The sequence below is a fragment of the Haemaphysalis longicornis genome, unplaced genomic scaffold (genome assembly GCF_048455015.1).
Source record: "Haemaphysalis longicornis isolate Haplotype H1 unplaced genomic scaffold, Haemaphysalis longicornis Haplotype H1 scaffold_1, whole genome shotgun sequence".
NCBI classification, from domain to species: domain Eukaryota; kingdom Metazoa; phylum Arthropoda; class Arachnida; order Ixodida; family Ixodidae; genus Haemaphysalis; species Haemaphysalis longicornis.
This window is the reverse complement of record NW_027526203.1, coordinates 47,821,250-47,834,722: the sequence shown is the minus strand read 5'-3', so window position 1 is coordinate 47,834,722 and position 13,473 is coordinate 47,821,250. Positions and strand designations below refer to the sequence as shown.

The 13,473-nt window shown below is 48.5% G+C and overlaps 1 pseudogene; it reads right to left on the bottom strand.

The window, feature by feature from the left end:
• The window catches only part of LOC144167950 (uncharacterized), a 120,275-nt pseudogene that overhangs the window by 15,904 nt on the left and 90,898 nt on the right, over window positions 1–13,473 (bottom strand).

Sequence of the window (13,473 nt, the reverse complement as noted above, 5' to 3'; positions counted from 1 at the left end):
CATGAAGGATTTTTGGAGGCCAAAGTTGACTTTCCTATTTTATCTTCCTTTCAGGTTCACCACTGTTGAAGCATGTCATAGTTACACCAGTACATGTTGCCAGGCCAGCCATAATGTGTTATGTGTTATGCTTGTTGTGCTCGCACATTCTCTCCACCAAGGAAAATCTGATTGGCTTAGTTGCACCAATGTGTGGTACCAGCAGTGCCCGTACTGAGAGACGGTGTTTGTAGGTATCAGTTTGGGGGTGATGTGGTGTTTTAGTTACATGCACAATGTCAAAATTTTCTATGCCAATCCTAGGCCTTCTTCACCACAAATAATTCAAAAAATAAGCTTTACCGTTTAATTTGACACAAATATTTTCTCACAGTAAAAAAGAAAAGTTTTTCTCTAACTTTCCAGCATGAAACGTTTCAACCTTGCTCGGGACGTAAGCTTGTACAGTGAATCTTGTGTGCCCAGTGCACTTTTGGCTTGGCCTAGAAAATTTTGACTGTACTGAGTTTTGAAAAGCGTGCTATGATAAACCTTTAATTTTCAGCTCAAGATGCTGTTGTGGCTGAAAGATGCTGTTGTGGTGGTGGTGAGCCACAATTTCTGCCTTTTTGTGTACCTTTTGATTGTGTGCTTGTTTCAAAAAAAAAAGAAAAAAAAAAACCAGTCAGCTTTGCTGCACAAGCTTCTACATTAAAAAATTGTGCTTGCACAGATAGGCAGGATGTGATATTGATACATTACATCTTGGTTGGCCTCATACATGCTGCTACAAGATGGATAAAGGTAGAGCATGGCAGTAACAACTGTTTTATGCTGGGCTCTGTAACCAGTCTACGACCAAAACTGCCTGATACATTCTTGCATTTGTTTTGTCATGTACCGTATAATTCGGAATATAGGTCGAGGTTTTTCCCCCCAAAATTACCAAAAAATCACCTTTCGACCTATATTCTGGTCACTGGCATAATGTTACTTGCCATCTGGGAACCCGGGGCAGCCCATGTAGTCCAGTCAAACCACTAAGGCACCATTGCCACCGCCATCAATTGAACATGCCGCCATCTTTTTTTTGTTTCCTTCATGCTATTGCTCTTTTTCGGTAAATGTGCATGTGCTATTTTGCGCTCGCTAAAATGAGTACTGGAGCTCGCCGCCAGTTCACTGCAGCGTTCAAAAGAAAGGTCGAAGCCAATGGCAACATGGCGGCTCAGCGCGAGTTTGGCGTCACCGAGAAAAGTGTTCATTACTGGCGTAAGCAGAAGGGCCAGCTGGCATCTTGCAACGGTCGCATGACCTCGATCTGGGGGCGCCTGGCTGTACACCTGGAATCGGAGGACAAGGTTGCTGGGTCTGTGCGCGAGCATCGTGCAAAGTCTCTGCCAGTGACAGCCGAAGTGATTCGCTGCAAGGCTGTAGAGACACCCACCGCGGTGGCTCAGTGGCTAAGGCGTTGCGCTGCTGAGCACAAGGTCGCGGGTTCGATTCCCGGCCGCGGCGGCCGCTTTTCTGATGGAGGCGAAAAGCAAAAACGCCCGTGTGTACGAGATTTCGGCGCACGATAAAGATCCCCAGGTGGTCAAAATTAATCCGGAGCCCTCCACTACGGCGCGCCTCATCGCCTGCATTGCGTCGGCGCGTTAAACCCCACAATCAATCAATCAATCAAGGCTGTAGAGACTGCTCGCCAAGCCGGACTCTCTAGGGAGCAGTTCAAGGGCTCTGCTTCTTGGGTCCGTCGCTTCATGCGGAGGGCGGGTTTCGCCCTTTGCCGAAAAACATCGATTTGTCAAAAGCTCCCTGAGGAGTATGACGAGAAGCTAGCCAGCTTTCAGTGCTTCATCAGTGGTCTCTGCCGAGAGCACGACTATATATATATATATATATACATATACTTTCTTTTCATTTATTTTTCTAATTGGCTTCAACCTGTTATAAGCAAAGCCAGATCGGTGACGCTGAGAAAATGCCGGTGTGGTTCGACGTGTCGTCGCCCACAAGTGTGTGCAAGCGCAGGGCGAGACAATTTTGCCGTCATGCTGGCGTGTACGGCTGACGGCAGAAAGCTGCTTCCTTTTATTATTTTTAAAAAACAGGCTTTGCCCAAGAAAGCCTTTCCGCTATGTGTCGTCGTCTGTACAAATGAATAAGGCTACATGGACACAGACCTTATGCTGGAGTGGATACGGACTATGTGAAACCGAGGACTGAACGCACTTTTGAGGTCGTGCTTTTGAGGCGCCAAGCATGCCGGTGCTGGACGTGTTTCACGGGTACCCAACCGCGGCTGTGAAAGAGGCGCTTTGCAACGGAAGGATGGACGGAAGGATTCTGGGGAGTGAGAAACATTTTATTGAGCCGGTGAGGTGGGAGTGGTTCCTTATTCCAGGAAGCCATGCGATGAGCCGGCAGCCTTCGCTCTGGAGGCCAAAAGTGTCTGGACGTCCAGATCGCTGCTGGTCACGAGGTTCTCGCACAGCTCAGGGGTGGGAAGGGGGGATGGAAGAGGGGGGAGGTTGGGGTTGCGCTTGCGCTCTGATATGATGTGGGGAAGAGTGCCGGGTTGTAAGCAGAACTTGCATGTGGCCGGGAATTGAGTTGGAAACATGCGATGGAGGCAGACTGGGTGAGGGAAGGTATTGCTCTGCAGTCGGCGAAGTAGGGATTCTTGTTATTTTGGTAGTTAAGGATGTGAAGGCAGGAAGTGCTCTCGTACGGACTGGTTAATATTGAGTGATATCTTGGAAGGTAACTAGAGGGATGGACGGTGCGGTCTCCTCAGTAGCCTGGAGGAACAGGGCGCAGGCTTGCTGGTGAGCAAAGTTATTGCCCGCCAGTGAGGAATGGCCAGGAGTCCAGATGAAAGTGACTTTCCTGCAGGGTTGATGCTGCGACAGTAGCTTCAATGTTGAGCGGGCCACCCTCCCTGCTAAACAAACTTCTGCAGGCTGCTTGAGAATCTTTCATGATAAGGGGGTTCTTCGTATAAATGAGGGCTAATGCGATGGCAAACTTTTCGGCAATCGATGTTGACGATGTCTCGATTGTTGCTGAAGCTACGAGGGCGGTCTTGGTGGTGACTACGGCTACTTGTTGCTGTCCGTTGGGGTAGGTGCTAGCGTCCGTGTAAGAGACATCTGCACGCTTTCCATAGATGGTCTCGTGCACTTGACTTCACGCTTTTCGGTGGCCGGGTTGTAGGTCCGGGTGCATATTTTTTGGCAAGGGGTGAACCCGGATAACACTTCTCCAGTTATGAGGGAGGGGCTGAGAGGCAGTGGATTGGCATGGGACGTGAAGACTTTTCAGGAGGGCTAAGCCCGCAGGTGTTTGCTTGAGGCGGAGACGTTGACTAGATAAATGGCCTTCAATAAGTTCTGACACCATGTTGTGGAGGCCCAGTTGTAAAAGACGGGCCGTGGAGGTGTTCATAGGAAGATTTAGCTCTTGTTTTAATGCTTTCCGTATAAGCCGGTCAATGGTGTCCGTGTCACTTTTGGTGAGGATAAGGTACGGTGCGACATACGTGACACGTGAAATAAGGAGAGACTGGACCAGTCGGACCATGTCTTCTTCCTTCATGCCACGGCGGCGGTTAGAAACACGTCGAAGCATGTGGGAGACTTGGTTAAAAGCCTTGGAGAGCTTAGATAAAATTTCATTGTTGCGTGTATTGGCCTGGATGGTGAGGCCTAAAATCTTAAGGGAGGAGCCGGGCCGTACAGTATGGCCATTGAGGTGGATGCAGACTGGTTCTTTCTGTAGAGCAGGTGGATATTTACGGATTATGACAAGCTCAGATTTTTGGGGGGAGCATTGAAGTCCCACGGAGGAGGCATAGTTCTGAACGACGTCGGTAGCCTGTTGAAGGTAGTCTTGGATGTTTCCCATGGAGTCTGTGTCTGTCTATATGGTGATGTCGTCTGCGTAAAGTGCGTGATGTACGTGAGGGATGGCGTCAAGTTTCTGGGGCAAATGCAGGAGGGCGATATTGAAAGGGAGTGGAGAAAGAACTGAACCTTGAGGTGTGCCCTGGTCCCCCAAAGCAATAGGCTGGGATTTAATGTCACCTACACGAATAATAGCTTGCCGATGAGTAAGAAAATCTGCAATGTGTGAGTACGTACGGTGGCCACAGCCTGTTTGATTAAGGCGGGATAAAATGGAGGAATGCCAAACATGATCAAATGCCCCTTTTAAGTCCAAGGCAAGAATGGCCCGAGGGGAGCAACAAGTTACTGGAGCAAGGACTTCTTCTTTAATTCGAAGGAGAATATCTTGTGTGCTGAGATGCTTCCTGAAGCCATACATGGTGTCGGATATAAGGTCTTTTTCTTCAAGGAATGGTTGGAGGCACTTCAGTATCATTCTTTCCACTAACTTGCCCACGCAGGAGGTCAGAGAGATCAGTCTTAGGTTATCAAGATGAGGGGACTTATTTGGCTTGGGGGTGAATCGTATTTCAGCCGTCTTTTACTGGGGAGGGAGGTGACCTGAGCTCCAGTGCGAATTGATGTGGTATACGCCTCGAGATTCGCGATCGCTGCGCCGCCTGCCGCCGGTTCTCCGCGGCGTTAGCGGGATTAGCGCTGCGTGGCTGATAGGTGGTCATGCAGTGTTTTGGTTCTCTTTCGCTTCTCTTTGCCTTTCCGCGCACCAAACAACTTGTTACGGTGACGTCTGTAAGCTAACTGCATGTTTAGGCCACTTAAAAAAACAGCTGCGTCTTGGTAGAGCGCTCTAACGCCAACAAGAGCTACCCGGGGAGGCGGTTCTGCGCGCGTCTTGGCCGCTCTTGCGGGCGTCGGCGACGGCAGCAGCATATCACCGCTGTCACCTTCGAACACGTCAGCACAAGTGAATTCTATTTATTGTCGCCTCGTTTAGTCCTGATATTGGCACTGTAAGAGGTTGGTTCGTTTTGCAGCGCAGACAACAAATGCAGCTTTGCTTCGAATATGTAGGTCGTAGAAAAATATGTTTCGGGGATGTTATAACCCAACAGCTGACAAAAACGTGTGCCTTTTATGGGAATATAAGCCACGCGAAAATGTTAAGTACACTCAAAGGCTGTGCATTGTCAGAAATGTGCCCACTCATGCCTTATAGTAAGAACCAAGGTATATGTTAATGAAACCACGGGAAAATGAATGGTCGGCAAGTCAGGAATAAATATAATAGTCGTACGGGAATGAAAAAAAAAACCGAGTGCAGCTTCTGAAATGCTAAAGACGTTTGTTAGAGCAAGGTAGTATTCACCAGACCAACTAGATGCAGAAATGCACTGATATTTCGCTAGACATGGGGGGGGGATTGAGGAGGAGGACGCTCAACTATGCTTGTTTACAAATGCGGAGCGAAATCAACGACTGAACGTTTTAGTAATCACACACACAAGCTGCGTGTTCACTTTTCGTTTGTTTTTTGCCTTCAACGAACGGCTGATCACTCGGCGAACGCATTTTTTTAAGAATACAGGGTAGGCAGTTCACAAGCGATACGAGGTGTCGTTGGAAGAGTGGATTGATTGATTGCAGGGTTTAACGCGCTGACGCAACGGAGACGATGAGGCACGCCGTAGTGGAGGGCTCCGGATTAATTTTGACCACCTGGAGATCCTTAACGTGCGCCGAAATCTCGTACACACGGGCTCGTTGGAAGAGTGTCGTATCTGATAAGGGTCTCTGATTTCGGTTTATGCTAGATTCTGCAGTCGATGTTTCGAAGAAGAGTTTGGTCACGGACGCGGATTACTCTATAAGCCCATCTTCGCGCTTCTCGTGGAGGATAAATGTAACAGATGAATCTTTGCGAGCGCTCACATCGGGACAAGACGACCCATCATTAAATTTGTCGTCGTGTGCTGACTCCGGGGTGTAGTTTTGCATTATCCATCGTACTTCTTTGGTACAGTGTTCGTGAAATTTATGCCGCATTGGCTTGTTCATGATACTGATCAATATCTGATATGTGATATTGGCAGGCGTAACTTACACGCTGTCAGGTATGAGTGCTCCGCTGGATTTTGTAAGTGCACAAAGTCGATTTACATCATAGTGTGTATACGGCCGCATACGGAGACACTGCCACTAAATTTCAGTGCAGCGGAATTGCAATCAGCTGCATGCAAATGCTGGCTTCGGGACGCTGGCCTGTGACACACGCCCGCGCTCATATAGATCTCACTAAGATCGCGTCATAAACGTTTATACTCTCGTGACCACACCACGCTTGCAAACAGAGTGCCTGCTCCACGTTATTCGGTATTTCGAACGCGGACAAACGGTAAATCGCTGTCTTGAACGAGCCAAAAAGGAACGGCGACAGGGCGGAGCGGGCCGGGGACTCCCGCGCCTGCTTTCGAAACGGGCCGCTAGGGGGATTTCAGTGGCGCCCCTACAGGCCGCGCTCGAGGCGTATAGAAGGTGATCCAGCGAGCCGCCGTCCAGGTTGCCAAGAAGCCGGTAAGTGGCTTGGTCTGGTCCCGGGGCGCTATTTTTATTGCATTCGAACAAAGCTGCTTCCATTTCGTAAAGTCCTTATCTAAGTCACTGTTTGTCGATCCCGTGTAAGGAGGTGGGTTGAAGTGGCGAGAGGTGTTCAAATGTTTAGCCGTGAGTTTTTGGATGAGATCTTGGGGAGATCCGTTGAGGGAGCTTAGGGTCCGGGTCGTATTGCGTTGGGTCTCACTCTTGCTTGAAAGCGGGTCAATGAGGTGCCTAAGTAAATACCATGTTTTTCGAGTGGTAAGGGTAAACTGGAGGCTGTCACATAATTGAAGCCAATTCTCTTTGCATAGGTGAATGGCGTATTCAGTGGCTTCTTTATTAAGCGCTGCAATTCTGAGCCGGAGCTTGCGGTTCCGTCTTTGCCGTTTACATCACTTTGTGAGGCTCCTACGGGCCTCCCAGAGGTGGAGAAGTTTAGCATCCACGCTGGGGGTCTGGAAGGAAGTGATGATGGATTTTGTGTTTACCCTGGCTGTTTCAATAATGTCATCGATCCAGTCGGATAGAGGTTGGTCAGGGTCTATAGGGCGACAGGAATTGGCCTTGCGGAACGCATCCCAGTTAGTGAGACGGGCGACTCCTGTCTTGACGTAATCGAGATTACGAATTGTTAGTTCGATAATATCATGGTCGGATCCAGGGTTTTCGCCAGTGGATGACCATAACACATCCAGGGTGCCCTGTAATAAAGACAGGTCTGTGGAAGTGTCCCTGGCTGTGCTGGTTCCCATTCGTGTTGTTGAGCCGGGATAGTTTAGAAGCAGGAGGTGAAAATCATCAATCGCTTGCACCTGAAGAGTGCCTCATTTTGTTTTATAAGGATAACCCCATTGAGGATGAGCAGCGTTAAAATCCCCAAGAATAAGGAGCGGTTTCGTTCCAGCTATATTAATAGTGTCACGAATTGTTGATAAAATGTCGGGAACCTTCTGGGTTGGGCGGCAATAGATATTGAGGATGTAAAGGCTTAGCTTATTCTTAGGAGATGGAGATAGGAGCTCGGTGAGAACGGGATTGCATCCCCTCTGTGGGGTGACTTGATTAACAGCAGATATAGTACTACGAATTAGCGTGAGCGTTGAGTAGTTGTCTGAGGAACCGTAGGAGATGTATCCAGGGAGTTTCATATTACTGTTCGTTTCCTGGAGGGCAGTGACCGCTGGTTTCGAATCAAGGGTGGTGAGGAATTGAGTAAGGGATGCAGCTTTTTGTTTGAGGCCTCTACAATTCCATTGGAGGAGCGTCGTAGAAGTTGGGTTAGGTTGCTTCCGGTTCATCAGGTAGCGAGGCAGAGATGGTGTTTCGGGCGTATGGGACAGCACGGGTGTGGTTCCTTAACCCCTTAAGTGCTTTGGACGAGCAGAGCTCGTCCTGCCCAAACTGTCACCAAACTGCTTTGGACGAGCAGAGCTCGTCTTAGCGGAATAGGTACTGCCCTATACTGTTCAGGATGAGAAGCGCTCGTCTGTGGCTTAGATTGCGTGCCACCCACTAGATGGCAGCATTTACTCGACGAATTAGTTTTTTCCTGCGGCAAGGCGCGCTTTTTTTATGAAAAGATGGCGTGCGGTGGCGCCGACCCATGCATAGCTGGCCTGTCAACTAGAAAAAGAAGTTTTTCATTTTCCTCATCTTCTTCAAGTGATGCTGATTCGGATACAGATGTTTATCTTGTCTCTGGAAGTGAAGACAGCGATGACGGTGAATTGAGCAGCTCCTCCGGTGATGACGAAGACAGCGGGGAAGCGAACATCGCGAGTGCTCGCGAGTGGATCCTGCTTTATGTGGACAATCCTCCTGTGAAGCCTCATCACTTTCCATTCTTGGCCATTCCAGGCAAGATTTTCATATTGTCATCGCCGGGTGACATTATGGAATATATTCAGCAGTTTCTGGACGATGAACTTATATCATTTGTGGTAGATGAAACCAATCGCAAAGCGGCTGAAAAGTTGAAATGCTTTCCTCCCAGTGATCACTCCCGCCTCAAAAAATGGGTATCAGTGACAAAGGAAGAGATGTGGGTATTCCTTGCACTCCTGCTATTGCAAAGGTGCTTAGCCTACACAAGTGAAGAAAGATGTGGCATCTGCAACTGTTCTATTTATAAAGTTTTTAATTTTGTTAGCAGCAGGTAGCTGGTTTCCTATGTATTCTTCAGAAATAAACCTTATTGTGTTGATTTGACTAACTGTGGTGTACAAATATTTTTTCAACATCGACTAGCTACTTTTTAGTGCAATCAGATTCGAAATCAGCAATAAAAAAAATAGGCACTTTTGTTTGGGAAATTCTAAAAAAAAAATAAAGCACTTAAGGGGTTAAGGAGCCTTTTGAAGTTCTGTCTTGTCGGATGGGGCCGAGGTCATTGCTGTGGTCGAGGGAAGTGGGTGAAGTGTTCACAGAGATTGCTTCCTGCCTGAATGCGTGATACTCCGTGCGGAGGGACTGAATATCTTGTTGTAGTTTCTGGTTTTCTTGCCGAATATTCTGGAGGTCTTGGTTTATGGAAGCAAGCTGCTTAGCTAGGTTAGTAAACATTTCTGCGATCTGCGGTGGGGGCGACGGCGGCTGGGTCTGTTTCTGCGGCGTCCAATTGGGCAGTTCGGGTGTCTGAGCAGGGGGGTAACGTTTTTTGCGTTTTTCGCCGGCTGTAGATTGGCTGTGCTCTAGTGCATCGAGACAAGCATTGAGTGATGCTATTAGAGCATTTTGTTGTTCCAGAATTCGGGTAAGATGCTCACATTCCATGCAGGGAGTTGTATTCTGGGACTGTTGTGGAGGCGGGGGAGGAAGGGAATTAGTTTGAGCTGCCGAAGAGACCCTTTGGGCTTAGCCTACTTGTTTTGGCTGGGTGAACTGGATGTCGGGTGACAGCTGCGGATCCTGCGGATCCAGGAACTGCGTTGGTGGTTTGCTTCGAGAATGGCTGCGTTTTCTTGACGAAGGAGTCATTGAACGGTCCCGTCCACGCTCACGAACCGGTATGGAGACCCGGGCTGTTTCAGGAGCGCTTGCCCGGGCTTGTCTGAGCCGCCTTTGCCAGAGAATAAACGATTCGACATAACGCTTTGAGCAGCCTGGTGCTCCCGAAAGGTGGGAACCACCGCAGAGGTCGCAGGTGGGCGAGCACGTGTGGTTTAGTTGAGGTTGCTTGATCCCACATTCATGGCAGACCGGAGTGGTAGGGTTCGGGCAAGCCTTGGACCTGTGGCCTACGGTATGACATGTAGCACACACGGGAATGGTTTTCTTGTAGATGGAGCATGGATATTCTGCTCCGTAAAGTCGGACTGTGTAAGGTACCTTGGGTACCGCGAAAGTCAGAACCACTGTAGATGACGTGCCATTGCCAAGTCTTCTAGCTGTGTACACTTTATCCGTAGGCTGATCAATGTTGTTGAGAATGTCTGCTTCAGACAGTCTAGCTGGGACACCACTGATGACGCCTTTAACAGAGTTGTCAGGTGCCAGGCCGTAAAGTTGGACGGGGTACTGCTTGTTATGAAGTGTTACGTATTGGACTTGACCCAGAGCTCGTGCCGCCTCGGAGGATGGAGTACTGACAGTGGCCGTGTTTTGTGTTGCATCAACTCTGAGGTGCAGATTTGCTTGACGCCACGTGACCTTGATGGTGTTCAGTAGCGCCAGGGACAGCTCAGCGTACTCAATAATGCCGAGCGCTAGCCCGCCTTGGGGACGCAATACTAGTTTAAAGTCGTCCTTCGGCAGGGGCTTAGGCCTGAGGAATGGTTTACTTGCGGGCGGCAGGGCTTGCTTGGCTTGTTGTGGAGTCGTGGTTGGGGCAGTGTTGGCCGCGGCGGCACTGCGCTGTCGGCGACGTTGGGCTCGCGAGACTACCTCAATGAAGTCTTGATGGTGATCTTGATTTACGGCACAGTGATCTTCTGTGATAATCGAGTCCATTTCGGTGTTTGCTGAGGGGTTGGATAATGGCTGCTGGTCTTGATTTGCAGTCGAGTGACCTTCTTGTATGACATCAGCATCCATATCTGCATCTGAGGAGGTGTTGTTTGAAGGCCCAGTGGCGGCACTCGAGGTGCTCGAGGTGTCTTGCATGACGGTTTCCTTGGCTGCGCCTAGCGTTTGGCGACAGGCATGGTGCGGGAGCCGTGAACAAAAGTAAATCACGAAATATTTCACCCACGGGGTCGAGGCGGGTGCTCCGGTGATCGGTAGAGCTTGTAGAATTCAGTATCACGGGATAAAGGGTGGAACAAAACGAAATTTAACACATTGCTGCGTGAAATTCTGCAGAGCCGGTGAAGTACACGTCTGATCAGCGCAGCACTTCCGAGGCGTTTTCTCATTCGGGGGAGCATGACCACCACCGTGCAACTGCCGAACGTGGTGCTGAATAAGCCTTTCAAGGATAGTGTACGGGAGCAGTACAGCGAATGGTTGGCCGGCGACAACCCCAAGACGCCTTGCTGGCCACCGGCGCAGACCGCCTCTTGCTACTGTCTGCATGTGGGTGTCCCATGATTGGCACTCGCTGCCAGACGAGATGGTGTTGTGAGCCTTCAGGAAGGGCTGTATCAGCAATGCACTAGATGGCACTGAGGCTGGCATGCTGTGGCAGACGGCCAGCCAGAAGCAGTTGTCGTCGAACGAGAGCTCAGACAGCTCCGACGAGTGATGTGCGGTATACGAGAGCACTGCTAGCCGCAAGAAAACGATGTTGTGTACCTACTTTTTTTCCCAATTTTTTTGGCCGCAACCTAAGGGGGTCAACCTATATTCAGGCTCGACCTATAATCCGACTTATACGGTAATTGTTTGATCTATTCAACTTTTACGTTGTATGTATGCTTGATTCCGGTTTCATTTTGGATGGCAACTACTTCAGGTCACTTCTGTACTGCCAGCAGGCTATTTAGGAGTGGTAAATTAAGGAGACCTACTGTAATTAGGTGGCTGCAGGTAAAAATGTGGAGTATAACTTGTCTATGTAGGAAAGCATTGGCTGCTAACAATGCAGTGCCTTGTCTTTTATGTGGGGTGAGTGTTAAGGCTGACATATCACTACAGCACTAATCATAGGCGAAAACTACGGGGGAGGGGGGTGGGGGGGCTCCGGGGCTCGAGCCTCCTCCAGTGTTTCCCGGAAGGGTCTCTGCCCCCCAGCAATGCTGATTCCTTCCCTCCTCCTACTTCCCCAAGAGCCATTACCAGTGGCATTACCAGTTGACATTTCTTTAGAGTTGCCGCTACCTTTTCACTTAAAATTTTATTGAGGCTAAAAGCTTACTGCATCATTGAATTGGCGCAGACGTGGACGGCTTACTTTAATACTTTCCGTTTATTTTCAAATTCTTACCATGGGAGGACAACCGCACTAGAAGCATGTATGTATGTATGTACGCACGTATGTATGCATGCATGTATGTATGTATGTACGTATGTACCGTATTTCCCAGTCTATAAGTCGCACCTTTGTATAAGTCGCACCCCCCTCAATACGACAGTTTTTCCGAAAAAAAAAAACGTATATAAGTCAGACCAGTGTATAAGATGTACCGGTGTACAAGGCGCTAATCAGGTAAACTCATAGAGGATCAGTTCGTTAGAAAGTGCAGCGAAGGTACATGGTTGCAGCGGCCGCCGCCTATCAACACATCCCCCGGTAAGCAGTACTAGGCGCGTGCATATACCGTCCAAAGTCTAGACAGTACTAACAGTACTCAAAAATGGTTGATTGATACACACAGATGGCATGTACTTACAGACAGTGTTCAGGCAAAACCATCGAAGCCTTCTTCCTCCGACTCGCTAGCACGACTCTCCCACAGAGCTTCTCGCCCGTGCTGGCCTCCCAACTATCAGCAGTCGCGCTAGAATCCTGCGCCTAAAATTTCTATTTGTTCTTTTAAATGATGGGCTCAGGATTGAAAAAACTCTTTTCTTAACCCCGTCTAATACCAGAAGCACTAGAGCGAAACACAGGCGACATTTAACCGAATATAGATTCCACACAGACACATTCAAGTACTCATTTTTTCCCCAAGCAATCAGAGATTGGAACGCGTTACCAGACAACGTGGTTGCATGCAGAACCCTTGACGCTTTTGTGTCGGCAGTATCAAGCCTGGACCATGTCTGAGCAGTGCCCGTATAACTTATCTATTGTGGTTTTCAGTCTCATCTTTGTGCGCATGTGCATGTTCTTTATACCGTTCACCCGTTCTCATCTTTATCCCCCAGGATGAATTTTGGTTCACAAAAATGGTATATTGTGCAATCTAGAATAGTGTACTGCCACAGCTTTCCTACATGGTTCTTATTTTTTATGTTTTACGTTTCCCTTCTACAAATAGATTATTGTAAACGCGAAGTGTGCTTTGAATTTCTTTTTGGTATGTGCTTTGTCATTGCTCTGTTTTAAACGTGAAGTGTGCTACGAAAGTTTAATTGACGTGTGCTATGTCATTGTTATGAATGTATCACCCAATTTCTGCAAAAGCCTCCACTAAGAGGCTAGCAGTATGTTCTAAATAAAAATAATAAAATAAATTCAGCAACTTCAAGTGGGAGTTCTGCCGGCGCATCACTGTCGTCATCCGACTCACTGGTGTCTTTGCGAACATCGTCACCACTCGCAGATGGGATCTGTCTGGCCTTTATGAACCCAGGTTCAACTGTTTTTGTAGAAATGGAGTCCCATGAGTCGGAGACCCATTTGGCCACCTCTCCAAATGTCGCGCGCGTCATGCGTCCTGTCTTTTAAGTCAGTGCAATAAAGGTGTTGTGGCGAACGGAAGTGACTCGTACGGAAGCGGCCCAAAATTGAAACTTGTTATCAGCAAGCCGTCATTTTAAAAATTAGCAGCACACCTTCAGAGTAACACTCTGTGTAATATTTATAAGCTGCATTTTGTTTTTGCTACGCAGTTTGATGTTACTTTGAATTTATTCTAAACTGTAGTTTTTGCACGTGGTATAAGGT